This window comes from Athene cunicularia (genome assembly GCF_003259725.1).
Source record: "Athene cunicularia isolate RWA chromosome Z unlocalized genomic scaffold, athCun1 chrZ_part1, whole genome shotgun sequence".
Classification (NCBI taxonomy): domain Eukaryota; kingdom Metazoa; phylum Chordata; class Aves; order Strigiformes; family Strigidae; genus Athene; species Athene cunicularia.
The window spans coordinates 9,401,814-9,426,486 of NW_020799142.1; the positions used below are offsets into that span (position 1 = coordinate 9,401,814).

General features: G+C 40.1%; 1 protein-coding gene across 9 annotated transcripts in view; it reads left to right on the forward strand.

Annotated features, from left to right (window-relative positions):
- The window catches only part of SEMA6A (semaphorin 6A), a 113,137-nt gene that overhangs the window by 23,414 nt on the left and 65,050 nt on the right, over positions 1-24,673 (forward strand). Inside the window, exon 1 of one of the 9 annotated variants that reach the window (XM_026865503.1) lies at positions 2,094-2,111. The exons of 7 other annotated variants lie outside the window; for them this stretch is intronic. The gene's annotated coding sequence lies outside the window, so the exon portion shown is untranslated. Of the gene's footprint in view, positions 1-2,093; positions 2,112-15,713; positions 15,788-24,673 lie in introns of those variants that run through there. One more of the 9 variants, XM_026865502.1, reaches the window with a different exon arrangement.

Consider the following 24,673-nt stretch of genomic DNA (forward strand, 5'->3'; position numbering starts at 1 on the left):
GCTTGAGAGACGGAATCTTTTAGCCTTCATTTTCTTAACAATAGTCATATTATGGATCTGGAACAGGTAAAATATAGATTCTGGAAGTGGTTCTTTTAGCCATCCAAGAGTTACTTTTGCATTAAGGACTCAAGACCAAGTGCTCAAGTCTTAAAGAAAAGAGCTTTTAGGGATTAGCATGTTTTATGTGCAATGAGTAACAAAAATAAAAAACATGTTCTAAAATTAAAGGGAGTTAAAAAAAACTCCAAAGCCTTCTTGTTTCATGATAAGGAACTATTTCTGCTTCTGAACTGCAAGCATGAACAGCACTTTTTTGGCCAGCTAACAGGATTTTTTTCTGGTTCAGGCCCTTTCAGTGCTGTCATCCCATCTCTCAGGGTAAACCAGACACAGACCTCTGCAGCTGAGCAGCAACAATTTTCCAGAAAGGGAGTAGTGCAAAGTTGGCACAGAGCTGGCAGGTTGAGTCCTAACTATTGCTTCCTGAAACACCACTGTATGGAAAATAAAGAAGGGAAAGAAGCTGTGAACAGTGCACCTTTGTGTCCTACTGATCTCCCAAGAATAGTATGACTGGACCCTAGCTGTGACACAGTTTTCACACACCTCTCCCCAGCACATCCCCAAAGCCAGGCTTTCTTATATAAACTGAGGGCTGCTGTAAAGGCTCCTCATGCCACGTCCAGGATTCCCACAGGTTTCTGCCACTCGCGAGGATCTTGCAACCTATTAAAGGCAACAGGAACTTTCTTTTATAGAGTCTGCAGTCAGGGTCTATAGCTTCGCCCCCTCCTTTCAAACTCTGAAAATTACAGTATTGTTACTTCTCTAAAGCAAGTAGTTTCAAAGAGCTGCAAATTAGCTGTGTGAGACTGGGTTGAATAATACCTTCTAACCACTGTGAATTCCAGTAGAAAATTCATTCCCACTAACCAACTTTACTTCAAAAGTGTCCATATACTGCTTCCTTGTTTGGAAAGCCTGTAGTAATGTAAGCATTTTTCTTTTAACTCTGGTACGTATATAGATTGCAGTTTGCTCGGATGATTTTAATGATGGACAATGGTGAAAGTAGACATGGAGGTAGCCCTTTGATTGAAAATAATTTCTCGAAAGTGAAATTGAAATGGATGATGAGAAAAACAGGGAGAGTCAGATCACCTTTCATGCACCAGGTTCAGTTTACAAGTGGATCCCAGAAGCAGTCCAGCTGGAATCCCTAGTGACGGGGATTGTTTCAATACATTAACAAGGAGTGTATCCAGGATACAGTTGCTCAGGTTTGGCTAGAAAAAAATAATGAGCACACCCTCTGGTACTCTTAAAAGTTTCACCAGTTGCAGCTGGCACTTACTCAAACCTGTCATCACCTTCACTGCCTTTAAAAGAACATTTTGCTAAAAGGTGAAGGCATATGCTTTTCCCTTTGTTTCAATCTGCACAACTTTTAAAAATCTTCAAGTAAATAAAAATGCCATTTACCCTCAAACAGATCTCTAGTCACAGTGCTGGGATTTATGGAAACTCAGATTTATTAGCTTGTTTTAACATGTTGATTATTCATCACAAGCAAAGTCAACAATTGTGAATGCAGAAAGTCTTGAGAAAGGGGCCTTGTAACTGTATAACAGAACTTTTTAAGCAGCAAAGAATGAAGTTCAAAACCTGTCAGGAAAAAAAGTGAAATTAAGGTATTCTGAAAGTTTCTTGACATGGGAAATGTCTTGACCTTCATGAAAAAAAAAAATCTTTATACTTGTATTTATGTGTTCTTCTTAGTCATTTGTAAACCAGGCTTTCCAGTTCATTAGGCAAAAACCAGCAAATAAATTGGAGTGCAAGGGCAATACACAATATGCATTATATTTATGTTTTGTTATTTCAGGGAGAAAGGCCCCCAAAGCTGGCTTAGCGAAACACTGTGTTATTAAGCACTGCAAAGACTAAAAATGTACGCTTTCTAATGAGAACAGTGGAGGTTAGCTGTCCATTGAATTCTAGTAAATAGCATGTTGTAACTCATTTTGCACTCACAGCAGAGGAAGTCAGGAATTAAACTGCTGAAGCCAATACTATTGTAAAGTATGAATCAACATGGTGCTGGTTAGGTAAGAATCTTTTATTTCAATGGGAACCTAACATGGAATTCTCCTGCAGAGCAGAATTTAAACAGCAAGAATTTTTGCATAGTTTTCACTACTGCTAGCATGGTATTCTTTCCTGGGACTAGTGGAATGCATATTTTTTCAGTAAATTGAAGTAAATAAAGTACTTTGTTTTGTTCTGCTAAAAGGAGCACGATGTCAGTGAACAAATGTCCATGAGGGCTGAGGTTGTCCTTAGAGTCTCTGAGCCTTCAGAAGTGCTTTCTGCAGTCCACCAGCATAGGGTCTGTTGTGCACTTTTGAATGCTCTTTTTGTGATTGAAAGGATTTTATGAAATCTGGCAGAGTGAAACAACCCTCTGAAACAAGAGAGCACTAATTTAGTAATGGGGGTTACAGAAAGCAAAAAACATGTGAACAAGGGTGTGATACAGCTATGCAGGAGAATTCCTGTGTGGATAAATCAATCTTTTAAGGCTTACAGAATTTAGAGCTTTCTCCTTGTCCTAGATATCCAGCCGTGTGTAAGATAGCAGCAAGCGTGCTGGAATTACTACAACATTTGAACCTGTAATGACAATAGTGTGTTAAATTATGGCAGTCAAAAGTTATGGGGGTGGGCTATCATGTCAATATATAATCATTAACCCTTTCCTGTGTCCATGACAATCTCCTTTTTAGCAGTTACTTAACGGTATTTTTAGCATGCCATCTTGTATGATTTATTCATTTAGAACATCATGGCTTTCAAATGAAATCTCTCTGCAGTTGTTCTTTTTCTTCTCAAAATGGCACCTTGTTTTTTTAAGACTGATATGTGGAAGGACTGCATTGTCTGGTTTTGCATCCAACAAGTTCAGGATTTTTAGACTAAGCTAATTCCAATTAATTAGTGATTTGCTTCAGCAAGGCCAGCATGTAATCCAAGCTTTCCTTTACTCCTGGGCTTTTTCTCGCTGCACCCTGCACCAGCCCCTCATCCCTAAATCTGTGCAAGTGTTCACAGGCATATTCAGCCTTCAGCCCATATGGCACAAAAACAATTGTTGACCTTCAAACACTTTGTCATCTTTTAGAGAGCTCTATAAAGAGCTTTTGCAGCAAGGATGAGAGAACTGAATTTTTATGTTACTGTCAGTATAGCTTATTTTAATTCCTGTAGTTTACACTAAAAACTCTGACACTGACTCAACTTTGCTAGTGGAAATTTATTTGTGAAGAGTTTTTGACCTCTATTTAGAGACAGAGCAGTAAACTGTAGCCCAAGGACTAAGAGAAATTAAAATTAGGCAGGGAAAAGGGAGAATTGTGCCAACTAGGAAAAGGGGGAATTTTTAGGGAACAATAACATTACCATACACTTGCCTAGCATCCTTTATTTGATTATTTTGAAACGCATTACAGGAGTTAATGGAGCCTTATAACTTCCTTGTGAGGCAGGTAATCCATTACGATACTGATTTGCAGATGAATAAATAAAGGCCTCATGCAATCCAGGGACTCTTAGAAAAGTCATAAATATTCTCAAGAGAAGATTGGGAGGGGGTAGCAAAGATGAGCTACCATACTGTGGACTGGTATCTACTGGTAAACCACCCATTGTGTTCTCAGGCATGGCTGCCTGGCATCCCTCTCCTGGAGAGAATTGGCTTTGAATGTTAAGAGGAGGACGTTAGAATAATCCTCAAAAAAGAGCAAGTTTGAAGACCCAGTATAAGCTTTGAACAGCCACGCCAGTCCTCTTCTGCCTTTCTCTCCTGATACTCCGTTTCTCTTCTTGTTCCTCCCGTGCAATTTAAATGAGCAGTAGTTTGACTGTCTCTGCTAACACAGGGTTCAACTCAGCGATCTAAAGGCAATTTCACACCGCTCGTTTATTTTGCTATGATTTATTCTTTGGGGAGAAAAGATTGGAAACTGGGAAAAAATACATTTCCCAGCTTTTAAAAAATAAGCTGCAAGATCACCAGTTGATGACAGTTTTATATCCCCTATATTTGCCCCTGCTGGGGAGCACAACCAAGTGAGGGGAAGGAAAATGCACTACCTTAGACCTCATCGTGACGAGCAGGCTTAAGTTTCACTGTGACTAAGTGCTTGATCCCTGCATGCCAAAATGCATACCTTCTAATTGACATGAAAGCAGCTTCTGGCTTGGTATTTAGGATGTAACACAGCTCCTAGTGCAGGCTTGATTTCCAGAATAAAGCACATTCTTTTCTACCATGCATGTTAATGCATTGTCCTTCCTTCTCCTAATAGCCCGTGAGATTTGAACTTGGAGTCAGCAAAGTAGGGGCTTTGTGAAACACAAAAGGACACCAGGTTTTTATCACATCATGCCTGTATAAAGAGCTGTTCAACCATTCAGTTGCTGCTTGTATTGTGCAGCTGTTATTTTGCTGCTGAGAACATCTTGCTGTCGACACTGAAGCAGTACCTGCAGGAAACACTGCCACACTGAGCTTTTCAGGATGAGCTGGGTTTGGGGATTTGCCAGAACCCTGCATGGAGAGCCGATGTATTTTCTCCTCCTGCGCCTTTCCCATTCTAAAATCCTTGTAAATAAGTAACAAATTCTTGACCACCTGCCAGCATCTGTTCTGGGATTTTTGCACAGTGATGTCTTCCTGATGTGATGAAGGTCCATGTTTCTTGCCTTCCAAACCCACCTCTCCAAAGCTGACAGTGGGGCTGTGATGGACGATGGCAAGCACTGTGCCGCCGGGGTCCCTGGTGGGGGGATGCGGCTTTGTCGCACAATGGCCCTTTCTTCGCTGAACTGATGGTCAGTATCTGGTCAGCCTCCTCTATTTAAAGTCAGCCAAGCAGGGATCCCAGCGGTGGTGGAGAGGGTGCTTTGTTTGCTTATGAGTTAACAGGACATTCAACTGTTTCCAATTAAGCACAAACAACAGTGTGAGGACAGGGTGAAGGAAGTGTCTGAAATCCACAGAAGGGAGGGGAGTCAAAGAGAAGATCAGCCTCATTCAGCCTCCAGGGCTAAATTTGGCTCTATGCAACTGGGGGTACAATTCCCACTGTAGATCAGGGCTGAAATTCTTCTGAGCAATTAATGCAAATAGCTATATTCTTAGCCTGGCATCCTAAAGAAGCAAGACTTTTGTGATCATATTGTCTGTACACGTAGTTGTCGGCTCACAATACCTTGTGAGCTTTGCGGCTGACTTAGCCCAGGCTGCAAGGCAGTGGTTTTCCAAGGTCCGTTCTGAAACCCTGCAAAGCAGGTGAAAGATAGTGGCTTCAGAGAGGCAAAGGGCACGCAGCGAACTCCGTCCTTTTAAAGACATCAGCATCAGGATTCAAATTCCTAACCACCAGGCTTCACTGGTTCCAGTGCTTGTTTAGTAGTAACCTCTCCATTATAAATAAATAGAAATGTTCCTGCTGTAGGGTTGTGTGAGGCTGAATTTGGTATGTTGCATTTCGCAGTGCCCGACACATCCTATAACATAAACTAGCAGACTAGCTAGTGCAAAACATTAATTTCATAAGGTCTGACTTGCTGGCTACACTCCCATTGACTTTATTAAATTAAATGGCAGTTTTGTCTGCCTACGTTCTTCAGGATCCAGACCCACAGTTTGCATATTTTTAACAGTTTGAAAGTATAACAGTGCAGGGCACCTGATCTTTGCCGTATGGGTTACTAACCTCACTCACCTTGTGCAGGAGATCTAACCCCATTAAAATAAGACAGTATTAGAAAAAACAATGCATGGGAAAATGAATGACTGTTTGCAAGGAACAGCTACATGTTGGATAACAGTATGGCAGGCTGGTAAGTGATATACCACTGTCAAATGTCTATTGCATGCACTCAGGACTAAAATGTTCTCATCTTAAATATTTGTGCTTTGTTTGTTGCTTTTTCATTTTTTGTTGCTGTTTTTGAGGGGAAGAATGCTAAAATCACATAATCAGTATTTCTGACTGGATGCTTTAAATCCAATGGGAATCTTTCCACTGACTTTATTGAGAGCTAAACTGATACCTCATTTTAAAAATTAACCTAATCTTTCTTTCATTTCAGAGTGGTGTAGAAGACATTTAAAACCCTTGAAAGTACAATTTCAGGCTGTAAAATGGAGCATTGTAGATCCCCTTCTCATGTGGAATTGATTTGATGTCTGGGACTGCCAAATTCCAGTCCAATACAAATTGCAACAGCTGAATTACAATTTTTAAATCAACCCTGAAGATGAGGGATTTATAATGGTTTCACGGGAAGGATGTTTATCTTTGCAGCTGTATGAAAATAGAGGCCTATTCCGTTTAGATTTATCTACACAAGTCCCATGAGGCAAGTTAGGTACGTGTTGTGTTGGGCTTTCTGTATATATCCTTGCTCCCTCCTATTTCTCTCATGTTCCCTTCCCACTGCCTGTGCTTCTCCCCCAACTCTTTTCTTCCCATCTTGCTCTTCTTCCATTCCACCTTGACGCAGCAGTCTTTTCCTCTTCTTTTGGGCCATTTGTTAGTCCTCTCCAGTGCAGCTGCTGACTGAGGATTAAGCGCTCTGCAGGAGTACATTTTCCTGTGCTTTTATAACAAGTCCCTGTGCTACAGACAACAGACATGATAACTGTATAAATCAAGGCACATGTGGATACACACAGAGAGCTGGACCCAGACTCCAAATCCTTTGTCTCTGAAACATAAGGACAATTCTCATGCACAGGCAAAATACCCTTAGTTAAGTTTTGGGGTTTTTTTTTAATTTGGATCTCACAAGTGATCTTGTTCGGTGGACAACCTGCCTTCCCACCCATGATCTTTAAATGCATCTCTGGGACAACTGCGGTGATTGCTGACATGGAAGAGTGCATTTAAGAAAGCACTTCATGTATTTAGATGGCTTGTAACCAGAGAGGTGCTGACAGAAGTGATGGAGAATTGTCTTTTCATACAGGAGTGACCCACAGGACACAGACTGTGTTTGGATGTAGCCGTAGTATTGGGGCCTGCAGTCTTCAGGTGAGCCAGCTGCTGATAGGGCACTATCATTGCCTCCTTTAAATGCATTGCATCAGTCGATATGCAGACTTCCTTTGTGTCCTTCCCTCTCCTTGAATTATTTCTCTAAGATTAAAAAGTTGATGAGTTAGTAAAGGAACAAAATAACACACCCATGAGACCCAATTTCCAGCCACAAACTCTAAATGAAAATGAGTGTCATACACAACAGTAGCTTTAACGATGTGTTTTCTTACTCTTTCAGTTCCTTCCATCCAGCTGATGTCCTTCTCTTTATTTCCATTTTTTTAGGAATCTCCTCTGAATCTTTTCCCTTTCTTCTCCCTTTGCCTGTAATTTCCTTCTTTCACTTCTGAAGATTCCTTTACACATATCTGCATCTGTCCTTCTGCCTCACAGTCTTTTTACAGCTATATTCCTTTTGAAATGTCCTTCTCATCTTTGTATTTTTCGCTCATTCTGCCACTTGCTGAGCATTTCTCTCCCTTCATGCCCAGATGCCGTGACAGCTCTCCCTGCTAGCCTACTTAACCTGTTTGAACTTCCAGCTTGCCAGTTTTCATTCTCTGTTCTCTGTGGCCCAGTGCCTGTACTCAAGTCTGCTCCCATTTTTCCCACTTTAGCCTTGCTCTTCCCCATTTCTTTTCCAGGTTCTTCCATCCACTGTGTGTAAATATAACTGTATGCTCAGCCACTTCTGTTCTTTAGTGTGGGAAAACTTTGCAGGAATCTGAGAGTAGGATTTCATCTCAAGTATAAAATACATTTTGGAGGTTGTGGTGGTGATTCATGCCTCCTCCTCACATTAGGCCCACTCATAGTGCTTAGCTAGGACTCCAAATAAATCCCTGTCACTGGAGGAACTTGGACATTGGTTCTTCCATTGAAGGATGTTACTGGATCAGTATTGCCTTAAAAGCATCATAGTATGAGAACAGATTAAGACAGTAACCACACTGCATTGGAGTGTGGAGAGATGCAGCCAGCATCAGCACAGAGGGTTGTTGGAACTTGTAACACTGTGTCATCTTTCTGCATCTTCGCATATGCTCAGGTATATTCATACCTCTTCTGTGTCAGTCTTCACACTTCTTTCCAGAAGGCCTGAAGTATAGTCCGTGTAGGAGCACTGCTTGAATTTTATCTCTCACTGTAGCTACCACTTGATACTATAATGGCTTGTACAAATGCCTTAATACCTGCTTCTGCAACTGCTCCCCATAGTGAAGTCAATGGGATTTCTACAGACAGAATGAAGGCCAAACTGCACTACTTCAGAGTATAAAAGCTTCCCCAGGAGTAGGGACCGCATCCCTCTGTGTCTGTGCAGTGCCGAGCACACAGCTGGTGCTCAATAAATAATACATATATAGGCTTGGTAAGGAGTGACTCTCATCTAGTGCAGCTGAGGTAAAACATCTTTTTGTACTAAGAGGCAATGCATTATCACTTTTACTGGTCTATCTTATAATTTAGGCTTTAAATGCTGAAAGTGTATTAGCCAGCTACTTCAGGGGAAGCTCATTTACACCACCTTCACACAACATGTCCCATGTTTCAAATGAGAAGAAGGATAGCTAGTTCTCTACAGCCGAATGCATAGTGATTAAACTGTCTGGACACCAGCAGTAGGCAGCCATCAAACAGGTCATTATTAAGATGGCTATAATTACAGAGTCAAAGCAGCCCCTTGCAGCGCACTGGTAATCTGCTTTGGAAACTGTGGACACAAAGGCATATCTCCTTTATATGTTGAGGCCCTAGCTGTGTAAAGTAGCTGCAGATTTTTATTTTACGTCAGTCATGTCTTAAGCTGTTAACTGCTTCTGTCTGCTCTTTGGAAGCTGGCCTGTTTTCCTGGCCAGGGAGATCTGAGATAGAAATAAGTGCTGAGTAAAGGGCTGAAAAAAAAAAAAAAAAAAAAAAAAAGTATAGCTATGACACCTCCACAAGAGCTCTCATGGTATTGCTTTAGTCATTAGCTGAGTGGATACTTGAGCTTAATCAGTATCAAAAGGACATACACAAAGTCATCTATTTCATTAAGCTAATTTGCATGACTCGGCTTACCAAGAATCAAATTTTCATGTATTGTCCATCTTGCTGTCAGCAAAATAAGGGGAGGGGGAGGAGTAAATGGTAAGCAATGCAAGAGTGAGATGTGGTGGTGTATATTCCTTTTTTCAGAGATATCTGCTAGTCTTTCAGGAGCCTTCATTGCTTTTGGATACCAAAGGTACAGACTAGTAAGCTTTATAAAGTTTATTTTTAGTAACTTCTACTTAGAAATCAAACTTGCAGAGCTTTATTAAGTGCAGGATCTTCAAAGCAGTGCATAGTTAGGCTTTTAGCTGCTGCTGTGGTTGAAGAGGAAGGTTAAGTGTTGGTTTGGGAGGAGGTGATGGGAGGGTTAGAGTAGTTAGCTAAAATAGACTTTTAGCCTTCTCTGGTCCCCCCGAGAGACATCAGCGAAGTGTTTTGTGTGTAGCTTCATAAAACAGTGCAGTCCAAAGGGAATTGTGACTGCTGTTTATATTATACCAGATCTGGCTGTGGCTTTAACAGAAAGCTGTAATGTGCTGAGATGGCTGTTCTTTTTCTTCTGTTTTGTCCCTGGTGCTCATGACACTGTCCTCCTTAGGTACTGAATTTTTGTCTTTCTTTCTTTAAAAGGAAAGGTAATATGTAATATCATCCTTTTTGTTACTGCTAGAGTTGAAGCTTAGTGACTGTTGGGTGAAACCATATTCTTTTGGTTTGTATCATCAGGTAACTCCATGTTAAACCTTTAATTTTCCATGACAGAGGTTTGCTTTTAAGTGTGAATTTGTTGTGATGATTAAATTATTCTTGTTAAACCCAGCTACATGTAGTTTAACTTGATTGATTAGACAGAATGAAGAAAAACTTTCATAAGACAACTGAAGAAATGTGGGGTATCATTTCTCTAGTTACTGAACCAAGACTGAGTGGTGAATTCTGCAGTCGAGTCCCAGACCCTGGTCAGGGTTTTTCAAACGTGAGCGTTTCTAAAGTCTGATTTTTAGGAAAAAAAATTTATAACAACTCTTTCATTATTAGGGTGACTTTTGTAGGTATAGCTAGAAAAAAAAAAAAATGTAGCTCTGACTGACCAGTTGGTAATGATGGAAAAACTTAAACAAATGCATGTTTATGAGTTGAATATTTCCAGTGAGATGAATCATCATGTTTGTGCTCCTTGAACTGCAAAACTGTGCTCTGAAGCCATGTCCCTGCTGAAACAGAAACAGCAAGCAATAACTCGTCTGTCTTGAGGAATGCATCCCATGTGTGTGCATGTGTGTGTGATTCAGTTTTTAAGGACTTGGTGCTTGGTCAGACATTGAATGTGTTTGAGCCCAAAATATTGATCTGATCAGTTTGGGATGTTGGAAGTAAGTTGTTATGGATGCTGTTATGCTGTAAAATGTTATCAATATTTTTACAGTTTAGTAACTAAAATGTTTGCTTAGAGAAAGAACGGGGCCAGAGAAGACTTTTGTATTTGAATCGAGAGAATTGCAGATAGGAACAGTTTTTCTTGTACACGTGAAAATAAAAAAGACTTCCTTTGTCTACATATGTATGTGTTGTCTATGTGGATTGTAAACTTTTCAGTACAAGGTCTTTCCTTTTTAAAAATTGCACAGAGCCTAGGTTTCTTGGGGTAAACTACAAGTTTAGGAAAGAATAATCAAAAGGAGCTCCACTGAAGTAGTATCTTTTGTATTTCTGTTGGTAGGAATACTTTAATCCCAAGCAGTATTTTGGCATATATGTTGTTGACCAAATTTTATTACTGCAGCAGTGACAGACAGAAAATAGGTTACAGCCTTCTAGTTTACAGATGGGTCCAGCCAGCAGTAGAAGTAATAGTGTGGACAGGACTGCATAGTGCACTACTTCATTCAGCTGATGCAGGACATTGGTTGATTGTAGATGATGTGTGGTTGGTTTGTGACAAAGCAGCAATCAGTAATCAAATTGCTATTGTAGGAAATCATCATTTCATGTATTGTATAGATTTGTAGAGTCAAAGAGAAAAAGGTATAAGAAGGAGGAAAGGTGGAAGACTGCTTGCTGCTGAATAAGCTCAAAGGAGATGTTTCTCATCCTTGCATTCAAAACTGTGTTACCTCTGAAGTTGTATCTGGTTTTGATAATTAGAGCTGCTTTATTTCAGACCTGTCATAAAAGAGAGCATACCTTTTACATTAGAAATACCTTGAAAGCAGCATACTGGAAATGTAAGTTTTTATAGAGTTTGTGTGTGTTGGTTCATACTGTACAATTAATCCTCCCTGAGAGAGATCTAGGCAGCATGTGCCTGTGGAGGATGGTCTTAGCATTTTTATCCTAATGTGTTTGACCTTGTGTCTTTCTAAGTGTGCATAGCAAGAGAAGAGACTGAAGTGGAAGTTGTGATGAAAAGATTTCTGTCCTCATTTGTGTTTCCTGTCAGGCAGAATTCTTCTGGATGACTCTGTCCTGCCCCTGAGGAATGCATAGCAAGGGCAACGTGCTTCATTCCTGGCAGAGGCAGACCTTTATCTTTGGCAGGTCACGGGAGAGGAGGGTGCCTAGCTATATTATTGACTGAGAAGAAGCTCAGCAGTTGATCTGTCTCCATGGCAGAAAAAGAAGGAACATGCCTGGTGAGCTTCAGGAGGAAGCAGTTTACTCTCCATCTTCTTCATTGTCCAGCCCCTGGGAGAAAGCTACTGCATCTCTCTATCCCAGTTTATCCCATATAACACCCACCTTCAGAGCTTACCAACATTCAGCTAAGAGAAATAATGTCACAAGTCAGCTTTATTAAAATGTACATTAGCAGGTATATTCCAAGTTTAGTCATCCTTTGATCATCAAGAGGTATTTTTTTATGTGAAGCACTAGCAATCTTCTTAAAGCTGTCCAAAAAAGGAGGGAAGATACCATCTGTCCCCATGAGCTTGCAGCAGAAATAATATTCTCAGCTTTTGGGGAATGTAAGGGTGTTTGTGAGTAAGGGGAGTAATCTGTTCTGGTGTAAGGAAAGCCAAATCTGTTCTTGTGTGAGGAAAGCCAAGTCCTTTTACGAGAGAGTCCCTGTATGTAAGTGCTAGGAAGACAAGGGATTGTGGGGAGCTCCTTAGCATTCATAAAGGAAGCATACGTGCATTTCTCACAGCCTGTACTAGGGAGACATCGGAGTTTTGAGTTCTCACAAACCAATTCTGCTCTTCATAAAAACACTTTATTGTAGAGCATCACCAGTTTGCAACTTCATCTTGCTCGTCATAGGTTTGTGTTGCCCTCCTGGCTTCATGCTCCTCCATGCAGACCCTGTGCAGGTTGTTTCTTCCTGATTGGGACAGTAAGTAATTCTTCTAGGACACCAGGGGAAAAAAGTATAATAATTTGCTGAAGGGAAAAAAATTGGGTTTTAGCTCTAAATTAAGGAGGGGAGTTGTGGCAGGCACCAGTACTCAATTAAGTAATTGTAAATTTTTAATGAATTTCCATCTCTTTCCCCCTGTTTTTTAAATATGTGAGAACATAGTCAAATTAAAAAAAAAAAAAAAAAGTTGTTCTTCAGCATGTTCTGAGAATGCCATTTTTGTTCTGTGACTGGACATGTTTCTGACTCTATGTATAGGAAGCATAGCTTACTGATAAGTGAACTAAATAAAGGTCTTTCTCCTTTCTGGAAGTTCTGTGAGAGCGTGGAAAAGCTCTGGACTGTTTGTCCTACTGAGGTATCTATGTGGCTGGTGTCTAGGAAAAGTTATTGCTGACAACCCTGAGCTAAAGCCGATGTCAGGTAACAGGGTCCCTCAGAGCTTCCAGAAGAGATTTTGTAGGTTAAGTGCTTTCTTTCAAAGTTACGTTTTTCTGTCAGGAGAGGGGAAATTCTTGCAGAGATGTCTTTCAGATCCCTTTGTTTCTGCAAGTCATTGAGAGAAGTCTTCTTCCAGACAGCTCTTTCATTGAGGCATCACAGACAATTTTATTGGTGGTATTGGTCCTGTTGTTCAAGATACCAGAAAATTTCAATGTATATAGTCAGAGACACTGAAAAATTGACTTTTTTCACAAGCACAGGTTGAATAGAGGCACACACATGTGCAAAGAATACTCTCTTACGTAAAGCCAATGTAGTGATGTTTACCACAGAAGAATAATACCTGTAAGATTCTGTTTTGGATTGCTCACAGGCAAATTTTAACAAGAACAAATAGAGTGGAGTATGATCAAGAGCATCTAATTTGCTTACTCTAAGAAAACAAGAATTCAAACAAAAAAAAAAAATTCTTTGAAAGATAACCTTTTTAAAAGATGTAACCTCAAACGTCATAGGAAATTTGTATGTGATATTTCCATTTCCTCATATTAGATAGGAGACTTTGCCCAAAAGCCATATAAAGTTAGCAGAATTCATCTGAGTCTTTATGTAAGGATGTATATTCTGTATGTATGAGGGTGAAAGTATAAAATATATACAGTTCTCTATAATTGGAAGGCTTATAAATAGGTAAAGCAACATCACCCTTGAGCTGATGCAGATGGTATGAGCTGCAGAGCAGCTATAAGTCTTTCTGAAGTCCAGTGGGAATCAGTACTTCACAGTCTAGCAGACACCAGTGTCAGCATTTCCACTGGCGTAAATAAAAACAAGCCAATGCCCTTTAGTTGTAACTGTTAACTGTGTGTCTGTACTGCAAGCTGGAGAGTCACTGCTCTGTGGTGTAAGTAAGCATAATCTGTGAGACATCATTCATACATGCAAGCAAGGCTTGACATGGGGTTGCCAGATGGAGTCCAGTTCAGAGCGTCATGCCTTAATGCCAACCCACATCTCTTCAGGGTTTTCTAGGGAGTTCAGCACAGTCAATGCATACAGCCTTTAGTCTCATTAAAAAGTAATTTGATTTTCTGGTCTAATGTCTTTTGTGGGTTTTTTTTTCTCTTCTATCTACTGGGAGGAATTTGGGTCTTGGCTGTAGATCAGCTTCCTGGCTGCTCATCAGCTGAATGTCCACATTATTGAGGCCAGCCCAAAGTTAGAGGAAACTCTCTCTGCAGCATTTGATATAAATCACATAAGCAGCAGAACTGCAGAGTAAGAAATAACAGCAGCAGTTTGCCAGCTATGCTGTCTTCCCTGTTCCTGCACAGGAATTTCTGTTCTGTCACACAAGCTAGGAAAGATTAATTTGGGTTCAAAGACACCTGGCAGACTTGTTAAAAACTTGTAACTGTGTACATGCTCATCAAGTAATCTTGCTGATTTCACATAGATGCACTCAGCTAATGAACCATTTCTTTTCCAGCAGCCCCCACCTTTAAGGAGTGAAGATGCAGGGAGTGGGGGAGAAGAGGTTTGAGAATGGGTCTTTGGTTGTCTGAGAAAGCCTTAGTATTTCAGTTAGAGCCAAACTTTCTTCAGTGAACCCCAGAGTGACAGTTCCCATCCTGGTGCTGGTGGGTGTTATTTCATTGCTGGTATGATGCCTGCATTCTGTCTGCTACACAATGTGGTTTTTTTTCAACTCCACAAAATTATCTGGAATATTAGTAATGAAGTTTTCAGCATCAGTCATTAGCTGTGTGCTGGTGCCATGAAAATGACTTCTTTTCCCATATATCTCATTATTTGCAGTTGGAACCTGAATGCAGCCAATCATTCCTAAAATAGCCATAGGAAGCACGTGCAATATAGAAAGGTCTTTGTCTTGCTGCAGGGTTTTGGGCTATGTAGCTAAGTCTGCCCTAGCACAGGACCTGGAAACAGGCTGATGTCTCATCTGTGTGACAGTCTGAATTGTCTTTTGGAAAAACCCTGCACATGATATCGAAAAGGCAGAGGTTATTTTCTGCAGAAGAAGAGAACAACTTTGCCTTGCTCTACCAATGAGCTGGAGAACGGATTAGAGGCTTTTTCTATCCGCAAGGAAGCTCATCCATCATGCCCCATTCAGGCACTCGTACTCAGTGGGCTTGTTCTCTGTTGCTACACTGAACCTTTTTCTCCACAGCTTTTCCAGAGAAGTAAAGCACATAGTAACAGAGCTATTGCTTTTGTAACTTGTACTATAGGCATTTGTCAATGCTGCTTTGACTTCCTTTTCTATGCTGCTCTAATTCTCTCATGCTGTGCTAAGAAGCAGGTGTGAACAAATGTGTAAGGATGCTTGTCTTCCTCAGTATGTGGGTGAATGTGTGTCAGCAGAGACTAGTGTATTTTATGTAGTGCAGGCGCTCATCTGTCTAACTGTAATCTTATTTTTTACTTTTTCTGACCCACACCACCTCAGCTTTAAGTTTGCCCTTGAAATCACTTCAGATAGTTCATGTTTATTCTCAGTAACAGACCGCCAGTAACTGAAGTGATCTTGCACTGTTTTATTAATTACAGGAATTGTGATTTTTATATTCATTTCTTTATATTCATAGGTTAATTGATGATATCTACGTATAACATTTTTCCTTAAAATAAATTGAATTACAGTAATTAACCTTATGTCCAGTTTAACAGACAATATCATTTGTCTCAGCAGTATCCTGGAAGTGTGATTTTTCTTATGTATCTGCTGGCTTCTTGCTTTGCCTTCTGTTTTCTTCATAATTCTGAAGTGGTGGAATGAGGAGTGAAAAATGTGTCCTGTCAGCATATTGAGGTAATCCCTTTACTCAAAAGGCATTCTTGAGGGTAGGGTACTTTCTTGTATTAACTTGTCCATAAAGCTGTTTGGATTATATATGAGGTAAAATTTGGGAATTTGGGCATGAATCTACACAGAGCAAAGCTCAGAGTCTGCCACTTGCAGCTAGCACTTACTAGCAAACTGCAGGAACTGGATTATTGCGGGTATCATGCTCATCTCAGAGGAAAAGCAAACTACCTAGATTTTCTGTCTCAGAGTCAGATTTATTCTACTTTAAGGTTTCCAAAAATATCGACACAAAATTGGGCAACTATGAGTGATCATGAAAGATAGAGATCTATGAAATTTCTCTAAAGTTTTAAATTTGGGTGAATGTGAGTGTACGGGCGCATGTGAATGAATGGATGTCTGAGGGGGAGAGATGTCAGAGGTAGTGCTGAGAGACAATGTTCCCAGTTAATTTTATTATTTTCTTAACACTCTTAGTCTTCTGTTTTTTTCCCCTAACTGCTGTGTGTATCCATAGGCATTTTTAATAATTTCCCTCAGGGATTACACTTGTTTTGTGGATCTTTTTCATTTGTATTTCATGCTCTTCTGCAAGAAACCTGAGAAAACTGATTTCAGAAACAAATTAGGGGCTAAAATTATAAATACATATTGAGAACTGTTTGCTTACCTGCACTTTTTATTTGTCAGGGACAAATGTAATTTATTCTGATGAGTTTGTCTGATTTCCAGAGTTAAAAGCCTTAGCCTTTTTTCTGCTTGTAAGAGTCAGCTTGCCTGACCACAATGTGTCTGCATGTCCTTGTGCTGAGCAGCCTTCCCCAGAATATGATGCTGAGGTTTGGCCTGAGTTTCCCTGCTGCCATGACTAGACTGTTGCAGTGGAGAACAAGCAGTGGGCTCTCCAGAGGTGGCTGCTGGGGCAAAGCAGTTTTGGGTAGTATGGTGTCTGCAGCTGGAGTAGTTAGTATGTAAATGGTAATGTCTGTTCTTAGCATTTGCAGTGCAGTACAGTTCATGTTTTGAGGGTAGGGGCATAGTTTGATGTTGTATCAAATCACTTCATGCCAAAGTTGATTTGTACCTTTTGAAAAAATGCTTTTGACAAAACTTAGTGTTTCACTCATGGTGAATGAAGCCAGGGTAATGAGTCAATTTTTATATATATGCATTTAGGTCCAGAACTGGCCAAACTGCATGAAAGCTAAGGAGTGTGCTCTGATTACTTAACAGCTAACTTAAATGTGAGGATTCGCATTCCTCTACTGTTTTATCGTCTTAAAAAATGGACACTTTCATTTCAAATAAATAGGGTGACTTTCCTGAAGAATATAGCCGGGGTTCATGCATTAAATGCATGAGCATTTCTTGCATTAACAAAAAGCAAAGAACAACTGTTTGTAATTACATGGAACTTTAAACACAGTGATATGTTCTATGATATCCTAACTTTGAATAAAAAGTTAACCTATGCCCACGTATATCGATCTGATCTGTTAAGCAGACGTAAGAGGACTGGAAATTAAGTCTTCATTCCTGGTTAGAGGGTGAAGAAGGGCCAAAATCCATTTAGATATGTAGCATCAGTGAAAGAAAGCAAATGCTAAATATCTGAGAAAATCTAACTTTAAGAACTGGCTGAACTGTAGGGATCATTTTAGGATTACTGCCTGATTCTAACCTTATGTTTACAGCAGGCATGTGGCAGCTGCAGCAGTGTCTGCAGGGCTATGTCAAACTTTTGATCAGTGACAGTTGTTAATATTGTTGTGAAAATGCATCAGGCTTCATGTTCCACCTTTTTTACCTAAAAGGAGAGGAAAACAAAGGGAGGCCACATTTCTTTCCCATTACAGCTTTGGGTCACCTGCAGCTACATAATTTTTATTCCATCCATCAGATGATGGAATGGAAGGTCAGCTGACTAGCACTGATATTTCCCAGGCAAAGTTAGGGTTGGGGAGAGTAATGGTGTTGCTGGTAGTGTATCTGTTTTCTATTAAGCATGCTGAGATGAAACAGCAAAGTATATATTAGAAATGGCGTTCTCTCCTGTCAAAAGGCAGTGATTGCTACATTTAGCTCTTAAATCAATTCAGAATCTTGACAGAGGTTTGCTGAAGTCCCACAAATAATCAATAGAGCTATTTTTATCTCTTAAATGAGTGAGGCTTTTAAAAATAATAAAGACATCTTTGTAATGACTGACCAAGCTGTTCCAGAGTTAGAGATGTTGCTGTGTGGTTGGGGGTGATGAGTGAAAGGGGTTATTTAGGCATTGCCTTTGTTCCAGTCTGCAGGTTTATAACCCCAAAATAAAATTGCAAATGTTTCTGGCAGTCATCCTCCAGGCACAGATGGCTTTCCTCCCAGTTTTGGCAAGCCTGATTTCAGTATAAAACTGAGCAATTATTAGAAAGTGAAATATTGCATGATATAATACCACTACCGCCACCATCAACAGAATGATAAATTGAGTGTTCATTGTTTCTGCTGCTGTGTGAGAGAGCTAGTGCCACTGCTTTACCCCTTCCTCTAAAACCTGTACCTTTGCTGCTGCTGGTGATGCATAGACAGAGGGATGGAACAGAGCAGATGCTTTAGCAAAGAACTGTGGCCATTTTCTCATTTGCGTTGGCTCTATATTTCAATGCAAATATCACTGAACAGGTGGCTGATGAGGCCCCAGTGGACTGTTTACAGTAAAGGTTACAACCAAAATCGATAGGCCTGAGATGCTTCTAATTCCATCTGGGAGATGTTCATCTTCCATCTGACTGTTCCCTCTCTGAACAGCAGCATCCTATTAACGCTGCAGTCATCAGGGATGTCTCAGTCAGATCAGCAGAAGGTTTCTCCTATTTAGGCCTCCATTTGTTCTTTGCCTTTTCTTTTTGCACCGCACTGGATGGAGCACTAATGTTGATCTTGATGAGACAGGTTGCCAGCATTAAGCATGCTGAGTTTTGCCTACTGTCTTGACACCTGCTACTACCGTTCGGCAGGCCAAGGCTCATTGCTACTGCCTGGGGGTTGTCCAAATCTTTTCAGTTTATCGCTTACCAAAGCAGGAGGTAGTGATGTTACATATCATAGCTGACACTATTGTGCGCGATGTATGGCCTTGTAAAGTTGCCAGTGAGGGGAGAGAAAAGCTGGTAAGGACTCAACAACCTGAACAAAATAGTAAGTACCCCCGAAACTTGTTGAAAAGTGCTTTGCATGTTAGCTGAAATTTTATTTTAAATGCATATTTTTTCAAGTCTTAGTGGGAAGATCTGCATGTATCTGTGTTTCATCAAACTGGTAATGAAATTTGTATTATTCTTTTTAATGAAGGTAGATGCTGTTGCTTACTATATGAGGCAAAATCACTCCCATTGGTGTCTTTCTCTTGGACCTAATCATAACGACTGGCATGCAGCCCATAGCAGCTGGACAATGAGTAAGCAATACTGAATCTAATTAAAATTATAGTAAAGCATGTATAGCAGAGGGCACCCATGCATTCCTCTTACGGTCAGGGACAGCTTTTTGATATGCACAACAGATGAGAGTATGCTTCCTACACATAATCCAGGGTCAGTAGGGATGCGAGACAGGTTGGGGCATCCCTTGGGTACTGGCTCCCTCCCCTCACCAGCCTTCAGAAGTCACCCCTTGTTACCATGTGATTTGAAAGAATACAGGTGATTACCCCAATGCATTCATGTACCAGCCTCTCTGGCATAAGAGCCAGCTACCTGGAGTGCTAGAGTGCTTTTCTGGCCATGTGAAATGAATGGCCAGCTGTAGAGACAACAGGAGCAGGACAGGAGAAGAAAGATGAATGATGGCGAAACTGTTGGTCACAAAAAGATGTTGGAGGGGTTGGTAGTGATGATGGGCACAGAGCTGACATTAAGTGTCTGTGGCCACCTGCACCACCATTCAGGTGACCAATCAGTAATTGTTAGAGAAAGGACAGCATCAGCAAAAAAGCTGGCCATCCCAGGCACTGTCCTCCCACATGCCAATTTGCTAGCAATCTCTGGCACTGCATGCTGTGTATTGCTGATAGCCACTTGTGTCTTCTCTCCCTTGAGCTCCCCAAGCACCCGCTGAGCTTCTGTTCACCCACATCTGTCTGATCCCTTTGGCACCACTCAGCCTGGGCATTTTGCATGATCCCTTCTGCTGCCAGGTGCAGCCAGCCATGTGAGGTGATTGAGCAGCAACTAGCCCACCACCCAAACAGGCATAGACAAAGGATGCTCTCCTGAACAGCTCTGCTGTGCCAGCCTAACTTTGCTTGTTTTCTGGAAGCTGCAGCCTGCAGGTTGTACTCCTCTCTTTTTGTTGTTGTTGTTGCATTATTCCTAATTCCTTTCTCTGACTTGCACAGAACTCTTGTCTTTCACTTTCTAGGAACTGTGAATGTAAAGGGGTAAATAGCAGTTACAGCGTCTTCCACTCAGAGATTTCCAAATGCTTAGCCAAAGGAGATGAAAGATGCTTGCCAGCATCGCGTGGCAAATCTGTACCATAGCAGGGAACAGCAACCAGGTTGGCCGACTGGTTTGTGCACTCTGCCTTCAGCATGGCAAAGCATGTGCTGTGCAGATCAGTACAGGCTTTTTTATGTATGGTTAGATAGATCTTGCACTGTAAGTCTCTGAACACTGAGGTAGGACTTGGGTTTCTGCTTCACTTGCATGCCTTTAAAGCTCTTGCTGCAGGAGAATCTCAAATGTTTTTATTACCTCTGTTATGTAACTCAAATCAGTTTATTCCTTCTTTTTTTATGGTTCTTTTGCTTTTCCTAGGATAAAAAATGCTGAATGTGATAAGAAGGGTAGTTTGCTGAGTGTTTCCAGGGCCAATTCACAGAGGTTGATTCTTTGCTGGTCATGTATTTTATCTTATGCAGTACTCCAGATTCATCTAGGTTCATTTTTTAGTTTCCTTACTGTTTGATTAAATTCTCTTCCTTCTTACTAGATTTACTGACATTTTGAAGATTAAGTTATTTCTACATGTATAGATTTCTACAATTGTAGAGATTAAAGAATTTGTTTTAAATAGTCTTTTTTTTTTTTTTTATGGCCATTATGTTTTCTGGTCTTGCTTCATGCATAACACAGACCATTGAATTTTGTCTGATAATTCTCACATTAAGCTTAATAATTCGTGGATCAAAGTGCAGCTTTTGTGTATGAACACAACTCGTCATGGTATAAAGAAGGTTTGAAATAAATGAATATAACAAGATCTGTGGATTACTGATCAGGCTTACTGTGAAATAGGAGAATTCTGACATGATTACATATTTTGATTTTACTTGGAGTTGTGCTGAGGTTAGCTGAACATAGAATGAGGCCAAAACAACAAGACGGGAGGTTTTCTAACATGGGAGAGTGTCCCTTTCAATAGGTATTTATAGATGTCTCTACACAGAGACATTGCTGTTGCTGCCGAATTTGTTCTCAAGATCAAATCTAGCCTTACACTTTTGTGGAGTTTACGAGGAAGTTAGCTCTTCCACTAAGGATTTTTCCTGTGATTTTTATAACCTTTCTGGAATTTACAAGCTGTAGATACAGTAATCCAGTTACTACATGATTATGGCAGCAGCCATGTCATCATTTCCTTAACTAAGCAGCTATTCTATATGCATTTCCACCCAGAATGTTGTTCACTAAATGCTAAAAATATTGTTGGCTCACATAGCCACGGATAACCGTAGTGGAGGGCACTTGGCACAATAGAATCAAACTTTTCTCCTTTATTTGGAATGATCATTACTTTGTTAGCTTGAGAAACTCCTTCATGCCAGCAGCATGATTTTTACAAAATTAAATGCCCCTCTGTCAAGCACCTATGTGTGTGTCAGAGTATATGTAAATATGTACGTGTATGTGTGTGTATATGTATACATTATGCTTTGAGTTAGTAAATATAATAGTATTAGCAGCTATATTTCACTAGTATCCAAACATCCTACTTAGACATGGTTCACCTTTGGGCTGCAGTGTACAAACAGAAAAACGTATTTCATCTAGGAAGGTAAAGCTTTGATTTGTATATACATTAAGAGGTCATATGGTTTATTTATACTTAATCATAATACAACAAAAAGGAGGGAACACGTAACCAGAACAAGTCATCTTACATAGGTGTTTGAAACCATCAACTCAGAAAGAAGAATCAGAGCACCCAAGTATCTTGCATAAAGTTATATTTGCATTGACCTTAGGCATGCAACAAGCAGATTAGTTGGTGTTTCTTTGAAGCTTGGAAGAAATCTGATCTACTTAACCAACTCAATGGCTACAAGTGATTGCATTAGACATAGATTATAAAACATGCTCCTAAATATTTGCAGGGCTGTATTTTATTAGGACATGAGAAGACACTCTTCTTGTGACCACTAGCTTCCTTCAACAGGAGCAATATTTTGAACAGGGAGAACTGGAGTTCTCAGAGCCAGTTCGCTCTCAGCCAGTATGGCTTAATGCAGGCCAGACTGAACTGCATGGGGTCTATATTGACTGGAGATCTCTCCATTGGTGTTTGCAAAACTTTTATTTGGAGTCAGTGCCTGTACTACTCAGCATCACTGTCTACCTATTCATGGTTCATCAGACACTGCGTTCACAAGCACTTTTGATTAGAAAGTAGTTTCAGCAGAGTTGCAAGTGAGAACATTTGCATCACTCCCAGGAGCCCAACCAGAGCTGAGTATTCGCTGAAAAGAAAATTTGTACTAAAAATAAGTGTGACCTTCTTGAATCAGCACTTTTCTGAAATTCCACTGAAATAATAGAGCTCTTTCCCCCATTGTATGAACAGTAGAAGTAATGCTGTGTTTCAATAAGTACGTCCTAGTAAAAAGCTGCTTTTGGACGCAACTTGAGTCTTACTCGATGTTACTGTATTGGCACAGGCATTGATACAGATTTGTAGTCCACCTGAATTGTTAACAGATCAAAGCAGACATTTTGCATTTAATTTGTATGAATCTGAACAACTTCTAATTGCTCTAGTGTTAGCACTAGAGCAACAGAGAATTACTCTTTTTTTCTCTCTTCTCCCTTTTTTCCTCCCCAGAAGCTACCCTTAAGAGTGATAGAGAATTTCATATACCTAAAACCCCCCTAATCTAGTCTTTATTAGAAGGCAGTATGTCAGTTCATTTGTTGGTTAATTCTTTTTCAGTAAAAGAAAAAAGATCTAAACTAATAACATGTACATAAAATGACAAAATAAGCATGCTGGACATTGTTCATGTTCATGGAAGCTGCCTCCCATATATCTTTACGCGGAGTGGTACACATATCTGAATGAGAAGTAGGGAATGATGGTGCAGAATCATCCATGGGATCAGCTCTAAAGTGGAGTGGCAATGATAAGTCTGCAGTACCATAACTTTCCTCATAGCATGCACACATTGTCAGATAGTGAATGATGTGCTGATAGGGAGTAACAGAAAGTAGCTATTCTTATGCTCCAGAGTCTCACTGTGAACCAAGTGGTTTGAATTGTCAGCCTGCAGACTGATACTGTGGATGAATAGGGTTTAAGTGGAAAAATTGGATTGCATGATAAGTCCTTCCTGTTCAACTATTGCTCCTCATGTGCATTTCAGAAAAGACTTCTGGCTTGGACTGTAACAATTTCAAGAAGGAATGAATTTCAGTCTATTTGTGTATTGAGATAAGGCACTTTGTCACTTTCTAGTGTACTTACAGGGGCAAAATTTTTAAGGTGTCAAAATTATATTTTGAAAAATTGTATAGATAGAAAGGAATTAACCCCCTTAATGTGTATATCTTACTTTTAATTCAAACCTTTTGAGAGAAACTGCGTTTCCTAGTATTATATTTATGTCTGGTGCTTATTTCTACTTTGGGCATTTGTAAGGGCCCCAAAATTATGTTTCACTGGGCATGGAAACAAATAGAAAGAAACAGTTCCTGCCCCAGAGATCTAACAGTCAAGACAAAATGTAAGGAGGTGGTTAAAGAGACAAATGGAGGAAACAGCTAAAGAAAGTGTCTGCAGGCAGACATAGCTGTGTCAGTAATGATACACAGCTATCAGCCTACCCAGTGCTAGATGGAAATGCTTCTCTTGGGGCTTGTACATAGTATATTCTAGTATGCATTCTCACATGAGGTATAATAGACAGACAGTGTCTGCGTTGTGCTGCATTTATTCTCTCTATTTTTATCCTTTGCCATCCGCCTGACACTTTGTTCAGTTAAGGTGTCAGTCATTGCCTTACATTAACTTTTATTTTTTCTAGTCTCAGTCAAACTCAGTCTCTCAGTTATTTTCTTAATAGAAATAGAGAATCAGCCAAGCTTCCAATTTGTGTGTTTGAATAATAATAGGCAAACACAGAGTATAATAAATCATTAGGCCTTATGGACTGTATCACCCTGCAGCAGAGTCCCTATTCCAATCCAGTTATAGGAGCTGAAATTTTATTTAAATGCAAACATCTGATAAGGCAAATTAATTATTGTGACTTTTTTCAATCGGGTAAAAGATGAGGGATCAGCTGTGTCTGTGAAATTAAAAATGAAAATGCAACACTCAAGACTTGTTAATGCTTTTTTTGGCATTGAGAAAGGAGGCATAGGTATCTAATATTAAATGGTGTTGCAGAAGGGCAAGTTAGCACTTTGTTTGCCAAATTAAGTTTCAAAGACTATGTAGGTTATGAAGTTTGACTTTCTGCCCGTAAATCTTGAATGACTGACAGACTACTGTAAAATAGCTTTGTTCAAAAGAAATCTTTGGCAGGCAGCATCAAAGGTTTGAAACTCTGGAAGGGATGAAAAGAAAATCCCACTTTTACACTGATTTCCCCTGCAGATCAACATCTCTGTGAAATTTGCCTGG